At 41.9% G+C, this 24,930-nt stretch overlaps 1 protein-coding gene across 50 annotated transcripts in view; it reads left to right on the forward strand.

Moving 5' to 3' along the window:
• Positions 1 to 24,930, forward strand: part of LOC141579475 (uncharacterized) — a 195,019-nt gene that overhangs the window by 89,729 nt on the left and 80,360 nt on the right. For 48 of the 50 annotated variants that reach the window (XR_012511066.1, XM_074375954.1, XM_074375953.1 and 45 more), the window contains 2 exons: positions 19,525 to 19,710; positions 22,172 to 22,395. The gene's annotated coding sequence lies outside the window, so the exon portion shown is untranslated. Of the gene's footprint in view, positions 1 to 16,220; positions 16,714 to 19,524; positions 19,711 to 22,171; positions 22,396 to 24,930 lie in introns of those variants that run through there. The other 2 variants (XM_074375931.1, XM_074375952.1) reach the window with 2 other exon arrangements.

The raw sequence follows: 24,930 nt of genomic DNA on the forward strand, positions 1-24,930 counted from the left end.
GTCCCCCGGCAGCGCCGCTCCCCTCAGGCCCCTGCTCTCCCTGGAGCAGGAGGTGAGGGTGGGTCTCACCATCCCCGCGTCCCTGGCCTCACACACTCACGTAAATTCTTGTACGTGCTGTCAAAGTCATTTTTGTTCTTGTGTGTTTCTAATTTTCTCTTGTTCCTCTTTTCCTTTTTCTTTATTCCTGTTTCTCTTGTACTGCCCTGTGAGCATGTTGTTGCGTCTGAAAATGTGGGCTGTGCACACCCTGCATTGGAAATAGCTAGATCGCCCTCCGTGCTGTCTCCATCGCTTTAAAAAGCAAAAAATTAACAGCTGCCTTAATCCATGTATTATTCTTGTCATCTTTTTATTTTCTAATTTTTTTTAGCACATCACCCACTGGTGTTTGATACCTCTTAAAATCCTTGCTTTAAGGAACCAGTTTGGTCCTCCTTATATTTGGTGACAAATGCGCCCTTATTAAATTTGTTTGATTGTTTTGAAGAAGTGAGATGCGAATTCATTTAGGCGGCTGCTGAGGGATGTTTTTCATGGAGTATTTAAACTTGTAAAGTCAAATTCTGCAGCATCTTGCTACATTCCTTCTTTTACACAAACGTGCTTGGCACTCGGTTCCTGGCTGTCGCTGTGTGACGTGCGTGAAGGCGCTGCCTGGCTGGCGGTCACTGGTGAGGAAGTGGCAGGCTCGGGGGTGAGCAGCTGTTGGAGGAAGCAGTCACCGTTTTGTTATTTAATTTTTTTTTTTTTTTTTTGCATTTTACTTCCCGTGCCATTTACTTTACTTTGCCTTCACAAAGAGGCAGAAGTTGGTCTAAAATCCATGCCACTCTTTTGTTCCCTTTACGAGGCTGGTTTATCTGAGTATCAGGACAACATGTCCTTCTCCTAAGTAGCTGGCTCACCTGGATCTGGTGGACATAGGGACGGCTAATGGGGACCGTAGCTTCCACCCTGCTCCAGCCAGTGGGCATTCAGAGCCGGGTCTGTGGTTTGCCTCAGCAGCCGTGCAGGCCTCCCTGCACCGGCCTTTACTTTTAACCCATGTTGGCAGTAAATAGCTGACTCCGTGTCTGTTGCAGCTGACGTCCACCTCTGTCGGCCTTGTCGTTAGTTTGCGGTAGTGAGTCTCCAACACCCCAGTCAACTGTGAAGGAAGATGCTTTGGCCGACCTAGGACCTTAGATTCTCACCCCCACCATGGTTCATCTCACCCGGTGAAAGTGTTTGGCCACCACCATCATGCTGACCATGAGGCCTTGTTTCTCCTTTCATGCACTGGTCCAAATGTGGACACTTCATTTTTCACTGAATTTGTCTCGCTTCAGACAAGAGAGAATATCTGAAGGAGTCCATCACATTGTGGGTGGGGAACAGATCAGAAGTACATGTCGCAAGTATAAGGAGTCTAGTCTGTCCGGGTTGGCAAATGCAGGCTGGGATCTGTGATGGCCGGGCTATGCCCTGGACACAGGCCTTTCCCGTGGCTCCCGAAAGCCCAGGGGTCGGAGTGAGAACAGCCTGGCCTGGGATCCTCCATCCTCGTCTGCTTACTGACAACTGTGTCTGCTAATTATGAGCTCCCCCACACCTCGGGCCCTTCAAATCTCAGACCACGGGAGAACCTTGAGTCCCTTCTCCTGGGCCTCCTTTGTGAGAATACAGTGCCTTCTGAGGTCACCAGTGGCAGGAGATGCCTCCCCCTCCAGGGAGCACCCTTTGGAGGACTGTGACTCAGTGCACCATGCTGTGAGCTTGTGGGGTTCCGGCCGTGGTCCCTGCAGAACCAGACTTGAGATGGGCTTAGTGACGGATATAACAGGACTGAATCCAGGGCCGGGCTTGGGGGAGGGAACAGTGGAAATTGAATGTGACCTCAAACACATAGGTGGGTGCTGGGGCTATTACTAAAATGGGGTGTCTGGGAGGTACCTGCCAGGAATCGAATTCCAGAGTAAATGGCGGACATGAGGCATTTTTAAGATGCCATTTGTCATCCAAGTTAGGACTTCAAAGAGGCACTCGGGTCTATGGCCCTGGGGCTCAGGTGAAGGAGCCAGACAAGAGGTACACGTTGGGAGTCGTCACTCTTAGCTGGCATTTACAGACGCGCATGTGAATTAGATCATCTTGAGAGCTGCAGACTGAGGCTGAGGGGGGGCAGGTCTGTGCCTGGGTTGGAGGAAAGCCCAGATCATGCAGCTTTCGTGTGTCAGTCTGCGGCGTTTGCGATTTTCAGACTAATGCCATTTATCCTTAAGGGGCCGGGGGTTGGGCAGGGCCAGCCTGGAAGAAATCTGAAAGGAGGGTCGTGGCCACATGTGTGTCTTGGGAAGATGCAGAGTCTGCAGGGTCCGGGAGGGTAGACTTCTAAGAAGCTGGAGTTGGATTGGGGAGAAAGTAGTCACACTCACCTGTGAGGGAGGGAGGGCGTCCTTGGGAGTCGCCACCCTACTGGACTCGCTTTCAAATGAACAGAAGGCAATCAGACAGAGGATCTGAGGTGACAATAGATGGGCACTGGGAGGGGAGCCAACCTGGAGAATGGTGCGTGCAAAGTTCTGGAATACTCTCCCTGAAAATTTGAGTTAAAAATACCCAGACTCTTAAGAACATTGATAGTGACTGGGGAGGAGGCAGTTGTTTTTCTGGCCTCCTAAGGGTAATGCATGTATTCAGGGATACACAGAAGATTCGGGCAGTATTTTCCAGGGGTTTGATCCTTACCAGGGGGAACAGTGCAAGTTTAAAGGGGAGAAGGGCAGCGGACGGAAGCTAGTCAGTCCCCGTGTCAGGTACCAGTCGGCAGCCCTACTTGCGTGTTGCATTCTCATCCATGCCTCACAGGTGGGCGATGGCAGCTCCCTTTTGCGGATTGGGAAGCCTTCTCAGAGGGGTTAAGGAATTAGTCCGTTTAGCGGCTAGTCAATGCTGTAGCAGGATTCAAGCAGGGCCTTGTCAGACTTCAACGGCATGTTTTCTCTACTAATTCCGGTACCTCTCTGTTGTACCTGGATTGGTGAATTGGGTCAGTTTTGGAGCCTTTCACAAATAATACGATGTAAGTGTCTCAGGACAGTTTCACAAAGCTCAGTGTTCTTTGATGGTTCAGAAGCACCGCAGTGATTTTCGCCCCACAGAGGTAAGGTCTTACTCCTTTGACGATGACGTGGTTGCAAATGACGTACAGGTGCAAAACCAGACTTAGCAGCTTCTGAAGGGAAACTCTCCAGTTCTCCCTTGATAGGCTTTCTTCCACGGGATGTAACTGCTGCAGCATAGGCCTGAGCTTTCCATATGGAGTGAGGGTTTGATAACCAAAGTTAGCATAAAACGGTCAGATGAAGAAAATCGACGTTGACAATTTATATTTGGGTTACATTAGTGAAGATATTCTATCAGTTAATGACCCATATATCGAATGAAATTGAGTACAGAACATTGCAATTCTTACTTTTTATTTAGAGTTCTCTTACAGAGTAAGGTTGCCTGCTTTGGAACATCAGCTCCACCACCACGGCACCTATCAGTGTGTTGGTGTGATTGCATTTACGCAGTGAATGTAATCTGGGCTTCCTCAGCCCCAAACACTCCAGTGCAGAATCACGGGCTGTAGCCATCTCTTAGTCACGCAAATACTTCTAAAATTATATGATGCCAGAAAAGAAAGAAGAGGGAGAGAGAGATTGCCTTTATCAAAGTTCCTTTCTATTCTAACTGCAAACTGTTGTTGAACAGCTCTGGTTTCCTTTGGATATGAATATATACATTTCTTTGCATGTAATCTGGGTTTTGGACTAGAACACCAATCTCTTGCTGTCCACAAGCCACAAAAATAGTAGCCAAATTGCACAGGCGTGAAATAGCTTATACTTTTTTCTGAGAAAGTATCCTTGAATTTGGGACTTGGGCTGTGATTTTTGCTTTTTGCTTCCCCCATCCCTCTTGTAATCTCTCACTCCTTCCCACGTGGCCCCCAAGAGTTCGTGGTTTCAAAGGAGTGGGCAAAAACCCAGTTGGTCACCATGTACTGTTGCTATAGATGGAGCCCTGCCAAGACCTAAAGGACATTATCAGAGAGGACTTCCTGGAAGAAATGGGCTCTACATTCAATCTTGAGGACAGAGTAAGTGTCAGCCAGGAGAAGGAGTCAAGAGTGTGGCTCAGGTGGCAGGTGCAGCCCGGGCAGAGGCCTGGAGGATTGTGGGGTGGGGACCTGGGGAGAGTGTCCTTTGTGGTCCAGGGTGGAGTGTTCCCCTGCTTGGGAGGACCTTGGAGAGAGCCTGGGGTGAAGGGCTTTGGAAGACGTTGGGTTTTATTTGAACAGACACTGGAGGCAGTGAAGGGTGTCAGCAGGAATTGACCCTCAGGAAAGGTACTTCTGCTTTTGCTTCTGATATTCTACAGACAGAAGGGTCGGGAAGGGCGAGAGCAGGTCTGTCTGTCCCTTTGAGACCCACCCCGTCATTCATTTATTCATAACACGCGCACTTCTGTGTGTCTAGGGGAGAGTGGGTGGACCCACATTAGTAAGCAAAATGTATTTGCTTCTTGTGAGCTTAGCAGTGTCAGAAGTTGACTTAGCCTAGAATGTTCTAGGAATAGAGGAACAAGTTGCGGAGGTTGGAGGGAGGGAAGTCTTCCTTGGGAAACAATCAAAATGAGCCTGGAGGTAAGTGGGAAGTAGGAGCAGGACAGGGGGTCCCTGAGGTCACTGGGGACCTGGAAACTGGGTTGAGGCTGGGTAAGCAGTGTCGGGGGCGGTGCTAGAATTCCACCAGGGAGCCTCTGAAGGGTTTGAAGTGGGGTGATATAATCAACTTTGTGATTTGGGAAGGCTGCCGTTCCTCTGTGTGTGTGTGTGTGTAGCGGGGAAGAGGGGGAGGGTGCCACCAACTGGGGGGGCCACTAAAACACCATTCACAGGCTGGGAGAGGGGCGTCAGGGCTGCTTGGGGACGGCTGGGGCAGTGTGGATGCCGGATTTCCTTATGGGGAGGGCTTGTTATGTGGGTCGCCCGAGAGGCGACTTTTGGCTGGAAGAAAAGGGATGGAGGCTGCCAGGTGGACTTTCCTCTTCTCTCCTTCGCTGCCTTGTGTGACGATCTTAGCTTAGCCAACTTTTGGAACAGAAGAGCTAAGTTCCAGGGTAGCCCAGGACTTTGTTGAGCTGGTTCGAGTGAGATCTGATAGGATTTAGATTTCTGTTCAGATCTGCATGTTCACTTAGCTAGAAACCTCCCGTCATTTCGATTTCCATGGGGTATTTATTCTTGATAAAGATTGCTTTCTTGGTGAGAGGAAATTTAATACAGCTGTTGTCTTTCTCAAAAAAATCATATCTTTAAAGAAATTTAATATTCCAAAGAATAGCAAAATTTAAAAATGATAAAGTAAGGCTTTGGTGTAGTTTCTTTGGTTTCTGAGCTAATGTGGAGTTAGAGACTTTGCATTACTTAATAGCACATCCTTAGTGAGCTGTTAGTGAGCACCCCAGGCCCCACCTCTCAAAACACCATTAAAGTTTGCTCTGAAATAGTGAGGTCATAAAGGTCTTGTTTGCAGAATTCAAACAGTTTGTTTATATTATGCAGCATAGCTCCATTTATAAAATAATAATAGGTTCAAAATTAAGAAAGTGGAAGATAATTGATTTTTTTAAAGCTGAAACATAAACTTTCTTGTGCTAATGTTGCAACTGGAAATTTTGAAAAGAAAAGTCCTACTGTAATATCATCTACGTGGAATTCATATATGACTTCCACATTTGAAAAGTAACGGCGCAGTGGTTTTAGAAGTCAGGAGCATTCCAACTCAGATACTGGCATTGATGGTTGCTGGTTTTCAATGGAAGAGCCTAAATTTGCCTTCTTAGCATTTTTTTTTTTTCTTTGTAGTGAGAGGGCTGAGTAGTGCTTTGCCAGCATTAGTTTGGGGCAATTTGAGGGCAGATGACGTGTAGCAGCAGTGAGATATTTCCATGCGTTTAATTTTCCGGACATCACCAGGGCACATGTGGGGTTTGTGCATGCAGGCTGGGATGCTGCAGGACTCCCTAATCCATCACCGTTATGTTCTGGAGCTGCTCCGGTTAGTGAATAAATTTCTGTGCCTTGGAGATAAAGTGGTCTGATGCAAATGATCAGATATGTAGTTAAAGTGCTATTACTTGAAATAAGAGAAACCTAGAAATATGGCTCTAACAATACAGGATGAGGGAGGAGATTTGGCTGAGCTGCGTGCAGTGGGGAGTCTTCTCAGGTGACTCCCACGCCGTGATTCCTGCCAAAATCCGCCCCAGCCCTGCACGGTTTTCCTGCCGAAGCAAGCATGCACTTTGCTCAGAAACGCACTGAATTTCCTTGCGCCTTTGTTTGTGGGCTTTTTTTTGAAAGCACATCTTGCCCTTTGCTTAAATGCCATCCCTGCAAGTCGCCTCATACACTCATCCTTCTGGACCTTGTCCATACATAGCTGCTGAATGGATGAACAGAATGTAGAATCTCCATTTAGTGAAATATTATTCAGACGTAAGAGTGAATAAAAAAGGAAAAGAGGAAAATGAAAAAGGCCACCTCTTCTGGGAAGTCCACTCTGACTGCTCAACCCGCCATTTTCCCTTTGAAACACAATCACTTAAGCTCCACTCTACTCTTTTTGATAGTACTTACAACACTCTAATAAACTTATCGTTTTCAAAAAATAAAAGAGATGCTGATACCACTTCAACATGGACGAGCCTTGACAAGAACATGTTAAGTGAAAGGGAGCAGACACACACGGCCACATACTGTTGACTTCAGTGATCTGAAATGCCCAGAATAGGCACATGCAGAGGCGGAGAGCAGGTGATGGTTGCAAAGGGCTAGGTGGAGGGGGGTTAGGGAGTGACTGCTAGTGACAGGGGGATTCTTTTGGGGTGATGAAGTGTTCTGGAAATAGATGGTGATGAGGGCTGCACAACCGTGAGTGTGCAGAAGACTGCTGAGCGCTATCTCTGGGAGTGCCTGTGTTTGGGGGCGGCTTTATTTTCTTCTCACCCTGCACTCTGAAGAGACATCTTGTGCAGTGGCCTTTCTACTAGTGTGAGTGGTGAGAATCAGAGACTTTGCAGAGTCTTGTTTCTTTTACCCCCGCTGCTGAGTGTAGGCAAAATAAATTTAAGCCTGAGAAAGTGCTCCATCTGCAGAAATGTATTTCAGTTTTGCATGGTGTAAAAATCTTGAGAGCTTTTTAATTGTTGAGGACAGTCTGTGGGGGGAAATAGCCCGTGAAGCCTTGGGGAGACCTGGAAAAGCCGCGCTTCCCTCCCTGACACGGGTGGAGTATTCACCCCAGTTCAGGCAGTGAAGGGCCCAGACCCGTGAGCGGAGTTGACAATCGTGAATATTTACGTGTATCCGCTGCTTCATCTTGGATATTAATTTCAAGCTGAGTCAGTTTGTGGCGGCAGCCTCATCCTACATCAGGAATTTATAGTATCTGCTCTTTGAGGTGAAGACCTGACAGATTTTATTATTTAACAGTCTCCCTTGAATTGATATCTCAGATTCCTTTGTCAAAAGCAAAACAGTAGAAATACAGACGTAATTTAATGCCAATATGACCTGGAAAGGGTTTAGTCTCTGTGACTCAGTGGCCTTATCTGCGGGTGGGGATGATGATAACAGTGTTTCCCTCAGAGTGGCTGGTGAGCGGAGAGTGAGGAGCACAAAGGGAGGACTTACAGGAGATGCTCATGAATGACTGAATTTAGTGCTCTCAGCCTGTTGAGGCCTCAGGGGCAGAGATGTCAGAACAGAGCATTCCTAGCCAGAGCTAGATCCGTGTTGGCAGCTGTTGTGATCAGTATCACAACTGTGGGTTATCAGGTAGTTTTAAGACTTGGTAATATGAATTCATGAATAATGTTAGAAGACTAGACATCTCAGATTCAGTTTACATAGTTCTCAAGATTTCCACTGAGAAATGGATGGTTTATTCCACATCTTAAATCTGAGATGAGTCTCTAAAAAATTTCTGTATTCCTCCATCATTTTGCTTTAATTTTCCATTTCTTAAAAAAAAATTTTTAAATTGAGTTAGTGGGGACTGAACTGAGGGCCTCATGCATGCTAAGCACATACTCTCCCAAATGAGGTATAATCTCCCCCCTGATTTTTTTTAAAATTTACTTTCTTAGTATTCAGAGGTTAGAGGCCTCTAATTCTTTTTCTGGAGACTTGTCCATGAACCTGTAAATCTATTATTAATGGACAAAACTTTGTTTATTAAAAAAATGAATAGAATATTCTGCAATCCATCCAAAAGGAAATGTTCATTGGCTTAAAATGTTTCTCCTTTAAGGTGATTTCTCCTTTTTGGTCTAGCTGAATTTATTAACAGATATCCTCATCATCATAATGACCAAACTCGCTCTGAGTGGACACCTCCCTAAGGCTAAAATACTTTCCTCATGTTTTACTTCATAGCATGTGTTTGACGGTAGGTATCAGTGTCTCCTTTTTTGCAGCTGAGGGATTGAGAGATAGAGCAGCTTGTCCCAAATCACATGCAGCTGGCGGTGGCTAGCTCGGTGCTGGAACCCAGGCTGCACAGGATGCATTCTTAATTGCTTCTCTAATCAGCCTCCCGTTGAGTGGTTACCCGAACACCTGTGACTCCATAAATGGCCGATTTTAGTGATCTCAGCCTGATGAGGCCTTCAAAGGGGAGACACCAATGAGAATGTGAGACATAGTGACATAAATTAAAATTGTACATTTTCACAGATGTTTAATTCTCAGGTAGTGGCATAAAAAGATAATTTTTATGTATTTTAGTGCTCTGTAAGCACTAAAAACAAAACATTAAAAATAATTATAGTGCAAATGAGAAGGGGGCTTTGAAAGTCCAACCACTGCTGATGATGTTAATTGTTTTTCTCTAGTGGCCCTTATTGACAAAAATACTTACAAAGACTGAATTGGTTTTATGTAGTCTTAATATGGAAGAAAAGATTGTCAGTGAATATTTTAAGAAAATCTTTATTCTTTTCTTTCCTGATGATGTATATATAAGTTGTTTTCATGGCTTAAGTACATTTCCTCATTTGTGAAATTTGAGTAATATCATTTAAGTTTTATGACTGTGAGAGTTAGTAGCCTTGTATACAAAGAACTCAAGAGGTGCTTAGTAAAAATGTGCTGTCACAATGACAGATATTTTAGAAGGATCAACTCTGAATACTAAAGAGGGTGGCTTATTACTGATGCATATTTAATATGTATATATATGATATATATGAATATGGCTTAAAGTAACAAGGATTCATTTATTTTTTAGTGCACTATGAAGTTTTAATGAAATCTGTATCATTCTAGTCAGACAGGGACTAGTTAAATTGCCTTAAACAGACGACCTTGAAGATTATTTACACAGAATGTGTATTGTTAGAACTCAGATGTCATGTTGCCGTGTAACCATCCACTCAGACATTTAAATTCGTTGGATTCTGACATCCACATTGATCATTTTCAGGGAATAAGCTTCTCTCTTTTGTGATTAAAGAAAATTTTGATCTTTTTTCCTGCACTCTTAACAGGTTTAAAATATCAAAACATTGATTTGATATGTAACTTTTTTAATAGAGACAATAAAGCTCATGTTGTTTTATTATGTAAATAAATGTTTTTGTATTTCAACAAACGTATGATTTCCTGGATTTTGAGAAGTATGTTGCAAGATACTTAGATAACCTACTTTCGGAAAAATACAGACGCGGCTTTTATGAATATAGGCCTAGTACAAATCTGTTCGTTTTTGCTACAGTGCAAGACATGAGGCCTAGGAGAGATTTGCTGCCGATTGCAAGGAGGACAGGTCCCATGTCTCAGTCTCCCCTCCTGTAAAATGAAGTGGCTGGACTGGATTCTTTCCTCTTCTAAGATGAGTTTCCATGAGCCTGTGTCTTTTGTTTATATTCAGGAGTATTAGCAATATCAGATTAAATACTGAGTTACCCTCGCTTCCCCCGAAGCAAAGTGCAGTATGTGCTACAGAAGCTTTTAGTTATCTGATTCTCGTTTCTGATCCTACAGGCAATTTTGTGTTGCATGCTTCCTGGCAACCTGGAAGGTCTTTTTAGCCATAGGTGGCGCTTGTTGCACCATCTTACCGTCTTAATTTTCCTGTTTGTTAAAGAAGGCTTAAACAACGTTATTTTGTTTTGATTTCTTTGCTTGATGATTCAGAATAGCACAATGTCCATTATGTCTGTCTACCTGGAAAAATTGTTCTGCTTATATTTTAGTTTTATTCTGTCATCTCGCTGTGAACATCTCAGACTTGCTGTGTAAACAATGGCAAAGTCGGACTTTTCTTCCAGTGTTAGAAACCAGTGAGCCGGGAATTTATAAAACAGCTAGTAGCAGCCTCTGGAGCACCTTAAATCTGAAAAGTGTGCTGGTTTCCCTGAGTATTGACCCCGCTGCTGTGTGTTAATTGGTGGTAGGAGATTTGGTACATATAGGAAGGGGTGTAGTTTTTTGACTTGGGTTTGCGTGCACGCGCTGCCACTGAGCCATGTGAGCCTGAGTCAGTTCGTTCTGAGTTTTTCCCTCGTCTGAGAGATTGGGACGTTGGTATCTGCTTTGTAGAATTGTGAGAATTAGAAATTATGTAAAGTGTTTACCACAGTGGGTATGTCAAGAGGGCTCATAATCTTTAGCTGCTGTTTGGTGTGAAGCCATCATTTTATAGTCTTTGTCAATTACTAAGAAACAGGAAAACAAGAAATGCTGGCTTTATGATGAAAGATATTTGAGGAGGTTCCATAGTTCCTATACCCATAATTAAGCATCAGCAGAGTCAGAACTGTTACACAGTCACCCTGAACCAACGTTAAGCCACAGAATTTTTTGTTACTTCATATATGTTGGGGCCTAAGGGGATCCAATACTTATATGCATGTTGTCTCCAGCAGCCAACTGAGAGATGACACAAAAGAGTAGGCAGGCGATAAATGTCTTCTTTGTTATTGATGAAGCCACGTTCTCCATGAACTTCAGGGCTGTGGGAAAATGTGTGTAATGATACTGTGTCCCAGAATTAGAGACTCACACTGTCCCAGGTAACTCTGGGCCACAGCGAGCCTTCCCTTGAGAGGACCTGCCCCTTCATGCACAGGGCTGTCCTGACATGGAGCTGAGCATCCCAGGTGCTTCCCAATGGTGACCAACACTGGAGGGAAAGGCAGGGTTTCACATTCCCTGCTTGTCTCCCCGGACTCACACCTCACCCTGTTAGTGTGACGAGGGCTAGCTGTGATCCAGCGGCCAGGGGTATGAAGGGAGAAGCACTCTCCATGGCCCAGAGGAGTTGGGAGGAGGCATCACCTACCTAGTTTAAACAGGTGGTGGGATGGAATGGGAGGGTGCTCCCCAAGAGTTTATAAAAGGAGAAATAAGGATTTTCTTTGGGAATTATACTAGCCAGGAAACACATAATATTACTAGAAGGGAGACTTGTAAATCACTTTTATATTAAGTTGACATTTGTTGAACAACAAAAATGTGGTACATTCTTTTCTGAGAGTTTTACAGAAATGAATCCTTCAATCTTCTCAACAAGTGAGTAAGGAAGGATTGAATTTTATCCCAGTTTTACAGTGTGGAAATTTCGGCACGGAGAGGGTAAGTTGGCCAAGGTCACAGAGCTAGTAAGTGGCAGAGCTGGTATTTAAACCCTGGCTGTCTGGTTTTGAGGCTCCCAGAGATGGGCTTTCGGTGTTTAGAGGTATCTGCATCCCTGAATCTTTGTACCACTTTGCATCAGTTAGCCCAGAAAGGACAGGGAAAGGAGAGTTACACAGGTGCTCACTGTCATGTCTCGGCCACTGTCCACGAAGTGTGCACTGTGATTAGCGTTAATTATTTTCTAGGCAGTAGAACTTTTCGTATAACAGAAATTTAGTCCATTGAGTTAATCTACAAACCCTTCCTGCTCTGCTTCTGTCCATGGTTGCCATGTGACTGCCTGCCCGTGATTGGGCTGTGGAGGAGAAAATGTACTCATGGTTGAACTCTGATATTTCAGTCTGGTTCATAGTTTCACTTCTTCTGTTACATTAATAAGTTTCTGGTTTTCTTGCATCAGTGTGTCATGAGTTTGGTTAATGTGAAACCAGTCCATGGGAGCCCAGGGAAGCTAAAGGTATAATTTCTGAGCACACTGTTGCACTTCTACCCGTGCAAACCTGGCTGGAGGATGTCCGCCTTCCTCACTGATTTCTCCCAAGAGCAGGGTCCTCTCCTACCCCTGGATGTGAGGCTGGGAGCTCTATGAGTTGGCCAGTCGGTGGCCAAGTCCACCAACCAGAAAATGATGAAGTACCCGGAAGTGGGTTTAATAGAAGAAAAGGGCTTCCAGGTAGTCCGATGGGCTGTTCGAGTCCATTTGGTGAGAAGCTGTCCACTGTCTGTGGTTGAGCTGCTGCTTTGCTGTTGAAAAGTCTGGATTAGATGAAGGGATTTTAAAAAGGAGAAAGGAGTGATTTCAGGTGGTACGTCCACACCGGTGAGAAGTGATGGATGACCGCCTGGGTGAGGCATAGACAGAGTCTTACAAAATTCATAAAACAGCTTTAAAAGCTCTGCCATCTGAGTGCACTTCATATGGGGTCCAGTTCATCACTGGTCACGTTGAGAGGGCAAATAATTGATGATGGCGGAAAGGACACGGAGGCATCAAAAAGTCTCAGTCATGTTCCCTGTTTAAAGGATGTGGCACAATGTAATATATTTGAGCTGGTTTTTCACTGAACAATTTTGAGTGTTTTCTGGGACTTCCCAGTGCCCCAAGGCTCCATGCAGCTTGGTGTCCCATCAGAGCAGCTCTGTCAGCGTTTGCCCTGGGCTGACGTGGTGTCGCGGGGAGCAGGACTGTCAGCGTCCACTGCTCCTCCGAGATCCATCTCCTCATCCGCAGTGCCGGGTTGCTCATCCGTGTCTACTTAGTAGGTTAGCTGAGAACCACACGTGATGGTTGTCAGGTGTGATTTGTGATTGTCTCTGTGATTGGCATATACTCAGTGTTTGATAGAAACCCTTGTTTTTTTAGTATAATTGTAGCAGCTAGATTGCAGTGGTTTTTAGTCTGTATTTTTTTATAACTTTATTCTTATTTTTAAATATGCACTTATTTTTATTTATTATTTTGGAGGTACTGGGGATTGAAGCCAGGACATTGTGCATGCTAAGTAGGTGCTCTAAAACTGAGTAATACACACCCTCCTTGTCTGCACTTGAAAATAAATATTGCAATACACAAAATAGATCTTAAACACCATCATGGGACCTAGTCTCTGTATAGACAATTGAACACGTATGCTATTTCAATAAAAATAAATGTTGTTGAGACATACATTTCTGAATCTTTTAATGTGCTTAAAAACGATCATAGGTAGTGATAAACACGAGTCTTTGATCCAGTACTTCTTAGGGTCTGTTTTGCCATCAATGGAAATTACATTCTACAGAGAAGGCTAATTGGGTCTCTTTGATATTTGGATGGTTTAGCAGATGATCAAGGCTTTCAAAAGCTGACAGAATTGCATTTTAAACTAACTACAAAGTTATCTTCTAGAAGTTGGAATTCGTAAGCTTTTGAAGTGTCCAGTAATCCAGGGGGTATGTGTCTGTGTCTGTGTGAACGTTTGTGTGTGTGATTTCAGGAAGGTAGAAATAAGTTCCATATAGAATTCTGATACCTTTCTCCTCAAGTTCAAGGTGTAGGCATATATTTACACAAATAAATTGATATTCTTTTGTCATTTGGCATATTGGGAATAAGAGGTTGTCATACTTGTTTCAGAAGTGTTGGGGAGCATGAGCATAGAAAACGGGAGGAGAAAGAGGCCGGGAGGCACTTCACACTCTGTGCAGGATTTGAGGAACAGTAGCTTTTCTTTTTTATTCTAAAGCAATCTGGCGCTGAATTGTAACATACTATTACTCAGAATTGCTTTTCTGATCAGATACAAGTGCCTCAGATTTTTGAAGGCAACATGAATGTTGAAATGTGTTTTAGCAGTTATCTTTAAAAGTAGTTTTATTTTTCAAGTAAAAGGCTATAGCCTGTTCTTTCTTCCAGCGGTACAAGACATGCTTATTAATCTATGTACATGGTCTGTGTGCTTAGTTTCTTTGTTTTTTTTTTTTTTTTTTGAAATGCTTGTTTCATTGTGGTTTGAATGAATGTTTAAAATTTCTGGATTTTGATGTTTAGAACATGCTGATTTATGAGAACCGTTAAAAACCTGATTGTTCTTTGGTCCTTGTTTGTTGGGGCACCCTATTGATTTCTGTTGTCTTTTAAAGAGGGAAATGCTTCCTCTAGCCTGTAGATCATTAAGTGAATGGTTTGCAGTGTGCCTTTAAAATTCTTTGAATGCATTGAGCATGTTTGTCCAGTGAATTTTGAATTGACTCATTGTAATGACTTTGCTTTTGTTCTGTGGCTTTTGCTCCTCTCCACAATAATTTGAATTCTCTGTGGCATTTTGTATACGTGTTATTAACAGGGGAAGAAATTTTGCATTTTTTACAGAGCTGGGTTTTCCTATCCCCTCTGAATGCCATCTATACTTGATACAATAAAAATCTGTTATTGCAGTGCATAATTATTTCATAAACTATTTTTTGGCATAATCAGAAACAATGACAAAGAATGATAAAAAAAATACAAAAACCTTCCTTCCTTTGAAGAATAGAAATGAGGTGGTCAGGCTCACGCCTGCTTTGTGCCTGACACACTTACTCTCATTTCATTGTGTATCATGATTCGTAGATGGAGTTGCTTCAGGTTTGTAGATTTTTGTTTTAACATTTTTGTTGCATTCTTTCTCCAGGCTGATGTTTCCTGTTGTGTTTGTGGAAAGAGTAGAAGGGAAACAAATACTTTGTTTTGTTTTCAGGAGTCCTGAGTTGATGAGAAAGGTGTTGAGGTTGGGCTGAGGAAAAGAGTGACACTCCCTCTCCTCCCGGCTGAAATTGATAAACAAATAAATCAATTAAGTGTATCGATATTTGACCAATAGTAGTTAGCGAACCCAAAAATGATAGATATGCCCAATGGAAATTATTGAGTTCACCTGTAGAATTATGTGCTTTACCAAGTAGAAGCAGCTTAGAGCAATCAGAAAAATCAGTAATATGATGAGATATAAAAGGGATATCATATCTTTTATTTCTGAAACTTTTCTACGGTAAGTTGTGTAGAGCTAAAATTAAGTTTCAAGCACCAGGATTTAAGAGTGTGGGTGGTTCTGTAGGATCGTTATTCACGGATGTGCCTAGACCCTGCTAGAGTGGCTGAAGATGGCAGGAAAAGACCGAGAGGCAGGATTTGTCATCCTAGGTTGTCCTCCATAATGGTTCCATGTGAAAGCCCATGATTGGTTTAACAAACTGTAGCACACCTCAGCCGGCTGTGAACTTTGATAAGAAAAAAATATGCTTAGAAACTGCTTTGCAAGCAAGTGCCTGTGCATCCTCACACCAGTCTCCTTGCCTTAAAAAGCAGAGACAATGCTTTGCTTGCATAGTTGAGGTTTTAGGTAGCACTCTGCTGGTTGCAAAGCAAGGACTTTGGCCCTCAGCAATAAACGCTGGGCTTGTGTGCTGTTAGATAGTCTATTATCCCCAAAACAAGGACCTGGCTGGTCTGGTGGTCTGCTTTGTAATTCACATATCTAAAAATGTATCTTGTTCCCCTCACCCCATGACTTCCCTAAAGATACACTAATCCTTTGTACTCATTGTGGATTTTACAATCTCTGCCTCATCCCGTCTTTCCCGAAGTTCCTCCTTACTATCTCACAACTGTTGATGAATTTTTCCTTTGATTATACACAATAAATATGGGAGCATTTGAGAGGCTCGTGGAGTTGGCTCCCTACTCCCTCTCGATTTCTTGACTTTTTACACAGAGTCTTGAATAATCATTCCGTGCTGGTAAGACTTCTGCCAGCCAGATGCCACAGTTCCAGGTGAGAAGTATGCAGGCTTTATCTCTCCTACCCAAGGGGGAGAGAGGAGAGAATTGAGATATGCTCCCCCGTGGTCCCTTCTTGCCCCAGAGCCACTGCAGTTCACCTGAAGCCTTCTGGCCTCTGCTCAGAGGGCCTCTGTCCCAGGACTGACTGCAGCCTTTTCTTCCCTTGTCAACATTTCCTTTCAGAAGTTGGTCTCTTCTCTGCAATTCCACCCTGGCAGATGTGATGGTGGTCAGCGTGCTGGTGGGCAGTCATTTGGGGACTCCCAGGAGCCATGCTGATTCTCCTGAGTCTCTCAATCGGGGTTACAGAACAGTCGAGAACCGAAGGAAGGCCATTCACGTGAGGCCAACAGAGCATTACATCACATTCATTTTATTTTTGAATTTTCATTGGAGAAATTATTTGTAGCAAACTGTTCCAGATTTTCGGCCGCCTGCTTTCCTCATCACCACTTCCTTGCTGGCTCTGGTGCTTGTTTTACAGACCAGGTTTCTTCTCTGGTCATTTCTACCAGCTTGGCTTGCCGAATCATTGATCTGCATTTGAAGCAGAATGCTTCTTCGTGATGTGAAACTAATTTTCCTGTTTCTGAATATTTCGTGTACACTCAGCAACTGTTTCAAGTGAAATGCTCTTGTCCAATTACGGTTAACTCACATTTGCTGATCTCCTGCTTTCATGCTGAGGGCAATTTCTTCTTCCTGTAATGAAATTTAGCAATTTGCATTTTCTATGGGAAGGTACTGGCCCGAGGTGCTTTTTTTCTTAACAGTTTTATTACAATTCACCCATTAAAATGTACAGCGGTTTTTACTCTATGCCTAGAATTGTGCATCCCATTCAATCTTAGAACATTTTCTTCCACCCAACAGGAATCCCCGTATGCATAAGCAGATATTTCCATCTTCCCCATCCTCCCCAAGCCCCAATGAGCCACTCTTCTCTCTCTGTGGATTTGCCTGTACTGGACATTTCATTTAAATCGAGTCACTTCATGTAAGTGGAACCGTCTATTGTGACTGACTTCTTTCACACTGAGTATCTTTTTCAATGTTTGTCCACGTTGTGGCCTGGGTCAGTTTTATGCTATTGCTGAATAATATTCCACTGTATGGCTGGGCCCCACTGTTTACCCATTCATCAGGTGATAGGCATTTGGGTTGTTTCTGCTTTTTGGCTGTGATGAGTAGTGTCGCTGCAAAAATTCCTTTAGGAGTTTTTATGTGGACATTTGTTTTCAGTTCTCTTACGTGTGTGCCCAGACAGCAGAATTGCTGGGTCATTCAGAAACCAAATGTTCAACTCCCTGAGGACCTGCCAGGCTGTTTACCAAAGTGGCCATGCTGTGTTACGTCCTCACCAGCAACTGCTGACTGCTCCGCTTCCTCTGTGTCCTCATTAGTGGTTGTTATTTTTTTTTTTATTATAACCTATTGTTGTGGGTGTGAAGCGGTTTCTTCTAGTGGTTTTGACTTGATTTCCCTTAGAGCTAATGATATTGAACATCGTTTCATTGTCCTTATTGGCCATTTGTATATTTTCCTTGAAAAATACCTTTTCAGATCCTTTATTGACCTTTTAATTGAGTTGCCTTTTTATTGTTGAGTTGTAGGGTTTTTTTTTTTTTTTTCACTTGGAGATACAAATTCCTAATCAGATAAATGATTTGAAAAAATTTTCTCCTGTGTATTGGTTTTTCACACTCTGGATGGTGCCCTTTGAAGCAAAGTTTTAAATTTTGATGAACTCCAGTTTATCTCTGTTTTCTTTGTTCCTTGTGCTTTTGGGGTATTATATAAAATCTGAGGTATTTTATTTAAAATTTTATATATAAAATAACTTAATTCGTAGGACCGTTCTAGGAGATGGGTGCGGTTGTTGTCCCCAGTCTATGGATAGGAGACTGAGATGCAGAAAATTTCACTGACATATCAGTGTCACAGCTACCCAGTGCTGTGGGAGTTCAGACCCTCATGTTTGTCCCCAACATCTGTGCTTTTCACCAACATGCTCCACTCCTTCCTGGAATCTTTAATGAAAAACTGTTACAGTTTTTGATTTCTTGTTTGTTTGTTTTCTCTTTTGGGACCTCATTTCCTCATTTTCCTTTCAGATATCAGTGTAGATTTATTTTAGGTCTCATGTAGGCAGAAGTATTGCTATCAGTTAACTTCTTTATTACTCACTCTCCGTTTATGATTGTTGCTATTTAACCTAATCAAGTCATGCTTAACTCTTTCCTGCTCATGACACTGAAAAGAGTCATGACTTACAACATGCTCAAAGAAGAAAGTACTTGATTGATTTCATCTTGCTACCCAATCAAACTAATCAAATAAAAACCCGGTGTTGACACAGATTATATGCCCTCCAGAATAGTGTCACTGTCTTCCTTGTGTTTCATTTGTTTGGTCACAGTGTCTGGATAGCGCCTTGCTGTCCAGCAGTTTTGTGAGGATATGGTGCTCGTGAATCACTGTAAGGACAGAAGTTTGACAACAGACTATGTTGTTCATTTCACAAGGGAAAAGATAATATAGAAATACTGCTCAGATCTATTTTAAAATTAAGCTTGGAATTTTGAGAAGAATTCAAGGAACCATACAAAGATCTTTTTCACTAATTTTAGATCTATCTTAGACACATTATGGTTACATAGCAGAGTAACTTATCAAGTAGATTTGACAAGAGGTGTGTATTATTGATTTTTTGTTTTAGTTGAAATATTCTATCTGAGATAAAGTAATCAGTGCCTATAAATGCACAAATATGTTTGTATTTCTATGTAATATGGGAGCAGACTTCATATGTTCCTATATAATATATATGACCGTGTGTTTTAATCTGTCTGTCAGTGTTTTTATAGTTTTTCAGCAATGTTGTAACTTCAGAATTGTTCTAAGAAAATCACCCCAGATTCTAGTGCAGTTTGTACTGTGTATCCTGTCTTATGCATGGGATTCAACTGTCCCCTCAGGGAGGAATTTCCTCTGCTATTGAGTTAGTAGCAGATTTAAAGGAACTGTGATTTCTAGGCCTTTGCTCTCCATGTGTTTGCAGTTGGCTGTCAATCACGATATTCCCTTTCTTGAGTTTTCAATGTTCAATTAGAATTTTTGAAAATAAGTGTTGATATTTTCTATTTGTCTCCCTAGAAACTTGATGTGTTTCTGTTTTTCAGTTTTCAATTTATGAAAAATGTAAATGCACCCTTTTTTTTAAGTAGTCTTTTTTCACTAGATATTTGTTTATCTCTTTATAGTTAAAATAATTTTTTTCCCAATGAATGAATCGTTGTGCATGTTTTAAAAGATACCTTACTTTTTATTTTTCTTATTCTAACAGGTATATTCGTTGTAGAGAATTTAGAAAATAAGGATAAACACAGTAATAAGTTAAAATGGCCTCTAATCTCACCTGGAGATACAGTTGTAAGGTTTGAAATTGAGAATTACAAGTCCTCTCACGTTGTTCTTCTTTTTCAAGTACGTTTTGGTTACTGAGACCCTCGAATTCCCATATGAATTGTAGCAGCAGCTAGTCAGTTACTGCAGAGGAGCCCACTGGGATTGTGATCGAGACCACGTTGAATATATGGATCGCTCTGTGGAGCACTGACATTCCAAGAGCACTGTCATCTGATCCAGGAATGCGCGTGGTGTGTCTGTCCAGGTATTTAGGTCTTCTTTAATTTTATCTCAACAATGTGTAGAGTTTACATAGTATTATTTTTCTTTATTTTTTCCCTTTATACTGAGTAAAAATGTGCAAGGTACCAGAATGAGAACTGTATTATAGCCCCACCACTTGCTGCTACCATGGACCCTGCGGTCTTTCTTTGCCCTCTAAAATCTTGCACAAAATAGGACCTAAGTAACTCTTTATTGAATGAATGATTTTATGATTGCTGAATGATGCTTGAGAATCCTTGTGATGATATCTTTTTCCCAGACTTTCCCCTTTTCTTAACTATGCCCTTTCTCTTCCTTTCCTCCAGCCTGGGTTTCAGCCTGCCTGTGGCATTGATTTTCCCTATCTGTGGACTCTTCCTTTCACTAGTTCACGATAATGTTACATATGGGCTGTGGAAACTTTCTAGATGTCAAGAAAGAGCCAATCCATTGCATGCTAGTATTTTTAGTGTGTGGTATTCTTTTATCGATTGAAATTAAATCAGGCTAACCCCCTGAACTCTTTTCATCTTCCTATACATGATACTGCTCTGGTAGCTGCATGTGCCCTTCCCCCAGACTTGGTTTTGGAGTTGAGTAAGTCACCATCACTGGAGACCTCTCTTTAAAAGATGAAGAGGACATTTGATCCTTCTCCCTGGTTGGGGACTTGGATGAGATGAGGTAACAGATAAAGAATGGAGCCCCAGCTCATTCTGACCACTGCTCTTTCCGTTCCTTTCTCCAGGGGAAAAGAGTACAATTCAAAAATATAAAGATTGTGAGCTAAAGAGATAGCAAGACAACCGATCATTTATTAAATGTCCTTTCATGCCAGAAACAAATGTATTATACACAAAATAAGCACACAAAGCACGGTAGAACCGTGATAACAAACGTGGGTCCGAGTTCGAGTCCTGCTCTGGAATGACCAGTCCTGTGAGATGGAGAACTTGTAGGCCGGCTTAGCGTCTCTCGGACTAGTTTTCTGTCCTGCAGAGACGGGGCTCGCTAGGCGTCCCCCCCATAGAGGTGCTGGGGGTGTAAGTGACGCACGTGGGCAGCCCTAGCACAGCTGCTCGTTCCTCGTAAGTGCAGGAGAGCATAGCTTTTGCGGTTACGGCTTTATGACCCCCCCGTGAAGACTCTCAGTGCTCCTAATGGATGCCTTGTGGTTTGGAGATGGGATTCTCATTTCTGTAAATATCCAAGGATTGTGTTATTGGGCCCTGCTGATTTGAATCTATTCTTTAGAAAGTACATATTGTAGATATATTTTTCAAGCATGCATGCTTTTTTCTTTTATTATTTATAGTTCTACCCTCTCTCTTGGTGGGACTTTTCATGGAATCCAGGAAACAGCCCTAAGCCACCTGCCTCTTCACACGTCTCCGTGGCGGTTTTCTTCCCTGACTAGAAGTGGGTTCTGCATAGGGAATTTTCTTTGTTCCCCTTTTCTTGGAGTCTCTCTGTCTGTCTGCCCACCTCTCACCTGTCCAACTGTCCATTTCTCTACCCACTCATTCTTCTGACTTGTTCCAAAAAGCATTTCAGGCAGCTTACAGAAAAACAGATACCAAATAAACAGGTTAGAAAATGGGGCTAAGTTCAAACTGTGAGGCTAGGAGGTGGGCCTGTGTTAGTGTTGCAGGCGTGAGACACACGCGTCTGCCCTGTGACTTATATGATCGACAGCAAGAGTGTGTCTGAGGCTCCCAGCAGACACAGGGAAATAGGGTTGGTGGGAGATGCTCACTGGCTGTGAAATAAATAAGTGGCTTAGGATAAGCCCAGCCTTTCCAGCTACTAAGGCTTAGGAGAATATTTTGAGTGTCTTCCAAAATCAGGGTATTGTATCTTTTATTTTTTCAGAGTTCTATGTATAGTTGGTTACATTCTATACCTGGAAATTTCTCCAAAACTGCTTCCCACGTGAGTCCCATGGCTCGGAAATGGGGTGGTTCTGCTCATTGACGGGTGTTGGTCAGAAACATAAAATGACAGCCTCAAAGGAGCCTGGGATTTGTCAGTTATGTTTTGTCAGTGCTGTAGATTTCAGAAAACACTTTCACCGTTTCTCTCCATCTGAGGTGGCAGCGTGCTCTCTTACCAGCATCAGGAGCTCAGGGCTACGGGATGGTGGGGGCTGACTGCACTGCCGTGAAGACAGCTAAGGTAGTTACTGCAGGCGTGGTGCTTTCACGTAGTGCATTTCATGTTCTTTAATAGGTTTTAACAGGTAGTTAATTAACTGTGTTAATTAACATTTAATAAATATGATGCTTTGTTGAAAAGACAGTTATAGTCAGAATATAAGTTGTGAACACTTTGAAAACGGTTTCATTACTGAAATTTCAGTAGGGAAGATTTAGTTTATCTTATTTATGCCTCTCTTTAAAAGTAACAGAGAAACAAGACAGAAAAAGCAGAGGATGATTTCTGTTCTTCCTCTCGGCTTGCAGGTGCCCTCACCTCCAGTGGCATCCATCCAGACACCAGCACTGACACTGGCCGTGCTCAGAACTGCCTCAGCCTTGAAGACACAACTGGCAAATAGAAGGCGGCCACGCCCTGTTACAGCAGGTGCTCTCACTTTGTGGGTCCTTATGTAACTGCGTGGTTTTAATCAGGATCGCCCGTTCTACATTGTGTGGCGCTGCTGCAGTGTCTCCTAGTTATTGTTTCTGTAAGTACTCGTGTATTTTTTTCAATGTGTGGTAATAGACATCTAAAAATGCTTTTTTAGATGAAAAATAATGTGTATTTAATATAAAAGTCTGAAAAAAGGGGCAAAAGTTTCTATCCTGATCCCACTACTCAGAGATAATAATTAACACTTTAACATCTATTTTCTGTTCTTTTCATCATTGTGTATCTCCTCTGTCATAAAAACCAGTGAGCAATCTGTGCCTTTTTCTGTGTGGAGACCTCCATTTTCCATTGTGCTGATTTCACGTTTTTCTACAATATTCTATCCCCCCTAGCATGATTTTTAATGACCAGTATAGCATTCTGTCTTGTGGAGGCATGTTCCATTTTAGTTCGGACTTAAATAAACTTTGAAATTCCAAGTATACTTAACTGAAGTACTGAAAAGAGAACTGTGGTGGTACCAAAAAGCCCCTACATCCATTCCCCTTTTTTCCTGAGAGTAAAAACTGCTGAAAATGTGGTGTATATATGTCATGACCTGTATGTCTATGTCATATATATATACACATTCATACATACACGTATATCAGAAATCTATCTATATGTGTGTGTATATATGCTTTATTGAAAAATAAGGCCATACTATATGTTTTCTGCAGCTCAGTTTATTCACTCAGGGGTATATCATAGACTTCCTCCCACTCCAGACTCACCCGGTCCTTTCAGATAGAGTAGTGGGGTCTCCTGATATGTAGGTTTGGTCTCTTGTGCAAGGACACCTTCGGTGGGAGAGTACTGTGGACAAGGCCTTGGACCACGCCGAAACGCTGGCCCCTTAGTGCCTACAGCTCGCCTTGATTTACGGCATCATTGTCTTCATGGTGGATACTTAAGTTTTCTCCATTTTCCACTGTCAGAAATGGTGTTTGACTTTCATTCTTCCTTTACAAACATTCCTGTGACCATGAATGAGTATTCCTTTAGTTAAGGTTTCTGGAAATTCAGTCCCTGGATGTGACAATTACATACATCACAGGCCGCTTTCAAGTGACTCTAGAAATTCCTTCTCCTGTGGGGAATGAAAAGATGTAGAATAACTTATGTAACCAATTCTCTATCACTGGATATGATTTCACTTCAGCTTTTCTTCCCACCATTGTAAAAACTGCTGTGTAAATGCTCTGATGAGTACATGTTTTTGAACTGATCTTTTTTTCTAAGTGAAATGATTCCTAAAAGTGGAGTTCAGTGTGTGTGTACACACGTTTTTCAGAGTTTACATATCCATTGATATGTCGTCTTCCAAAAAGTTCGCTAACAGTTTGTTCTCTCAAAGATGGACACTAGCTAGAATATCTTTTAAAAACATTTGCCAATAAGATGAGCAAAAGTGCTTTTTCTTTGTTTTAGTTTGCACTTGATGACCAGAGAGGTATTGAGCATTTTTCACTCATTAGCCATCTGACTTTTAAAAAGTGAATGATCCCTTTTGTCCTTTGCACACATTTAAGTGAGGGAGCTTCTTGTTGCTTTGTGACAGCTCTTTGTATGTTATGAACATTAACCCCTTGTCTTCATCAACATGTATCACAGAGCTTTTACTTGTCATATCTTGCCTTTCATTTTGTTCAGTAGGTTTATTTTTGTTGTGGCCCAAAATAATCTTAAGATAGTAAATGTCTTCTCTTTGGGTTTTATCCTTGATTTTATTCTTAGAAATACTTTCTTATAATGGTATATATCTCTTCTGTAGGTTTTTCTAATCTCTAAGATGGAGATGATAATAGTACTTGTTATAGAGAGGAGAAGTTGAATTAATATGAGCAAAGAGTTATATTTGCTGTTATTAGTACTTTCTAATATTTACATCACTATCTCTAATTTTTCTTGTGGTCATTATGACTGGAATAGAATTTGTTTTTTCCAGGTGATTCTCTGATTGTCCCAAGACAATTATTGAATTCATACTTGGCTCTTTGATTTGAAATCCCACCTGTAAAAAATACTTATGTATACTAGAGTCTCTTTTTGAGCTCATGGTTTATTTCTGTCAATCATACTTTCTTATTCCAGTGCTATATCTAACATATTGTAAAAATTTATTTAATATCTGACAATGCGATTTTTTTTGATTGTTTTTTCCATCCCTAATTTTCTTGGCTAGTATTATGACTTTATTATTCCTGAAGAATTCTAAAATATTTTTTTCAAGTTAAAAAAAAACAGATAAGAGTTGTTATGGGATTTTTTAGTAAGTTTTGAATTATATTTCGGAGAACTTACATCTTTACAAAACTACTTTCCTCCATACAATATGTTGATGTCTCTACATTCACACCTCTTACTTTACCACTCAGTACAGTCCTGTACTTTCTCCATGTAAAACATGGACATTGTTTTAGAGTTTATTCCAGATTATTGTTGATGTTTTTGTTAATTTTGTAAGTGAAAATTTTTTGCTATTATATATTTTAACTGTTCAAACTGACACATAGGAAGGCAGATTCGGTTTGTAAATACTCACTTTGTAAATTGTCATTTAAAATTGTAAGTATTAAGTACTTGTTAC

This window comes from Camelus bactrianus, chromosome 2, assembly GCF_048773025.1.
Source record: "Camelus bactrianus isolate YW-2024 breed Bactrian camel chromosome 2, ASM4877302v1, whole genome shotgun sequence".
In the NCBI taxonomy this organism is placed as follows: Eukaryota; Metazoa; Chordata; class Mammalia; order Artiodactyla; family Camelidae; genus Camelus; species Camelus bactrianus.